Source organism: Aquarana catesbeiana, linkage group LG03, assembly GCF_042186555.1.
Source record: "Aquarana catesbeiana isolate 2022-GZ linkage group LG03, ASM4218655v1, whole genome shotgun sequence".
Taxonomy (NCBI): domain Eukaryota; kingdom Metazoa; phylum Chordata; class Amphibia; order Anura; family Ranidae; genus Aquarana; species Aquarana catesbeiana.
The window spans coordinates 302,116,463-302,118,962 of NC_133326.1; the positions used below are offsets into that span (position 1 = coordinate 302,116,463).

At 45.2% G+C, this 2,500-nt stretch overlaps 3 non-coding genes across 3 annotated transcripts; all 3 read right to left on the reverse strand.

Annotated features, from left to right (window-relative positions):
* Positions 1-600: 600 nt before the first annotated feature.
* Positions 601-673, reverse strand: TRNAV-CAC (transfer RNA valine (anticodon CAC)). Its single transcript has one exon. It is a non-coding gene; the product is annotated as a tRNA-Val (tRNA).
* Positions 674-786: 113 nt separating this feature from the next.
* On the reverse strand, positions 787-859 carry TRNAV-AAC (transfer RNA valine (anticodon AAC)). The gene has a single exon. It is a non-coding gene; the product is annotated as a tRNA-Val (tRNA).
* Positions 860-1,721: 862 nt separating this feature from the next.
* Positions 1,722-1,794, reverse strand: TRNAV-CAC (transfer RNA valine (anticodon CAC)). The gene has a single exon. It is a non-coding gene; the product is annotated as a tRNA-Val (tRNA).
* Positions 1,795-2,500: the final 706 nt, after the last annotated feature.

Consider the following 2,500-nt stretch of genomic DNA (forward strand, 5'->3'; position numbering starts at 1 on the left):
TTTAAAAACCTGAGTTCAGTTTACCATCCTTGCAAATGATACTCTTGAGTAATGAAGAAAACAAGGAAGAAAGCCCATTTCAGATGCCTAGCTTGATACAAATATCATCCTCAAAACAGCCAGTACTGGCAAGATAGACTGAGTCATGGATATCACCTCTAGCTGTTCCACACACTTTTCTCACCAGATCAGAGGAAAACATACACCAATGGTCGTTAGGTTTTCCAACTCAGCTGACTAAGCAGGAGAGCCAAAGTCCGCATTCCTATTGCCTTTGGGTCCAGAAAACAAGTTTTCCTAAACACTTACAGCGATGGTCAGCAGGTTTTACTAGTCAGCTATTACAGAGTCTGCACTATAGGCACTGCAGCAAAACTTTGCCTGTGTAGGACCAGCAAACCAGCTCACCTAACATCTTCAGGCAAGGGTCTTCAATTTCTCCTGGTCGACTTATAAACAGTGAAGAAAAAGAGCTCCCAGTGAAGGTGTTGCACCTAAACTGTGCTTTATATTGGCAGATTTCACTTACGGCTGCAAGAGGGGCATGGTGTGGCAAGAGCTTTGAGTGTGCCTGACTGTGAAAAAGTTAAAGGTAAGCACTGTTTCTGCCCGGTTTCGAACCGGGGACCTTTCGCGTGTGAGGCGAACGTGATAACCACTACACTACAGAAACCTATTCATGCTGTTTTGTTGGGCCTTGCAAGTGGAAAGTCTACTCTAAAGTAGAATGCTTGAAAAGGGTTGCTGAAAGCGATATTGTAGCAAAAAGCACTAGCGTGTGCACAGTGTTTCTGCCCGGTTTCGAACCGGGGACCTTTCGCGTGTTAGGCGAACGTGATAACCACTACACTACAGAAACCCATTCTTGCAGATTTTTTGTGCCTTGCAAACCGAAAGTCTACGCTAAAGTACAATGCTTGAAAGGGGGTGATGAAAGCGACATTGTGGCAAAAAGCACTAGCGTGTGCACAGTGTTTCTGCCCGGTTTCTAACAGGGGACCTTTCGTGTGTGAGGCGAACGTGATTACCACTACACCACAGAAACCCACTACGATAGGCCTTTTCCGGTTGGAGGGTCGGAGGTTGGGGTCACCGTATTAGCTATTATTTGTTTCTGGTTATTTAAAAACCTGAGTTCAGTTTACCATCCTTGCAAATGATACTCTTGAGTAATGAAGAAAACAAGGAAGAAAGCCCATTTCAGATGCCTAGCTTGATACAAATAGCATCCTCAAAACAGCCAGTACTGGCAAGATAGACTGAGTCATGGATATCACCTCTAGCTGTTCCACACACTTTTCTCACCAGATCAGAGGAAAACATACACCAATGGTCGTTAGGTTTTCCAACTCAGCTGACTAAGCAGGAGAGCCAAAGTCCGCATTCCTATTGCCTTTGGGTCCAGAAAACAAGTTTTCCTAAACACTTACAGCGATGGTCAGCAGGTTTTACTAGTCAGCTATTACAGAGTCTGCACTATAGGCACTGCAGCAAAACTTTGCCTGTGTAGGACCAGCAAACCAGCTCACCTAACATCTTCAGGCAAGGGTCTTCAATTTCTCCTGGTCGACTTATAAACAGTGAAGAAAAAGAGCTCCCAGTGAAGGTGTTGCACCTAAACTGTGCTTTATATTGGCAGATTTCACTTACGGCTGCAAGAGGGGCATGGTGTGGCAAGAGCTTTGAGTGTGCCTGACTGTGAAAAAGTTAAAGGTAAGCACTGTTTCTGCCCGGTTTCGAACCGGGGACCTTTCGCGTGTGAGGCGAACGTGATAACCACTACACTACAGAAACCTATTCATGCTGCTTTGTTGGGCCTTGCAAGTGGAAAGTCTACTCTAAAGTAGAATGCTTGAAAAGGGTTGCTGAAAGCGATATTGTAGCAAAAAGCACTAGCGTGTGCACAGTGTTTCTGCCCGGTTTCGAACCGGGGACCTTTCACGTGTTAGGCGAACGTGATAACCACTACACTACAGAAACCCATTCTTGCAGATTTTTTGTGCCTTGCAAACCGAAAGTCTACGCTAAAGTACAATGCTTGAAAGGGGGTGATGAAAGCGACATTGTGGCAAAAAGCACTAGCGTGTGCACAGTGTTTATGCCCGGTTTCTAACTGGGGACCTTTCGTGTGTGAGGCGAACGTGATAACCACTACACCACAGAAACCCACCACGATAGGCCTTTTCCGGTCGGAGGGTCGGAGGTTGGGGTCACCGTATTAGCTATTATTTGTTTCTGGTTATTTAAAAACCTGAGTTCAGTTTACCATCCTTGCAAATGATACTCTTGAGTAATGAAGAAAACAAGGAAGAAAGCCCATTTCAGATGCCTAGCTTGATACAAATATCATCCTCAAAACAGCCAGTACTGGCAAGATAGACTGAGTCATGGATATCACCTCTAGCTGTTCCACACACTTTTCTCACCAGATCAGAGGAAAACATACACCAATGGTCGTTAGGTTTTCCAACTCAGCTGACTAAGCAGGAGAGCCAAAGTC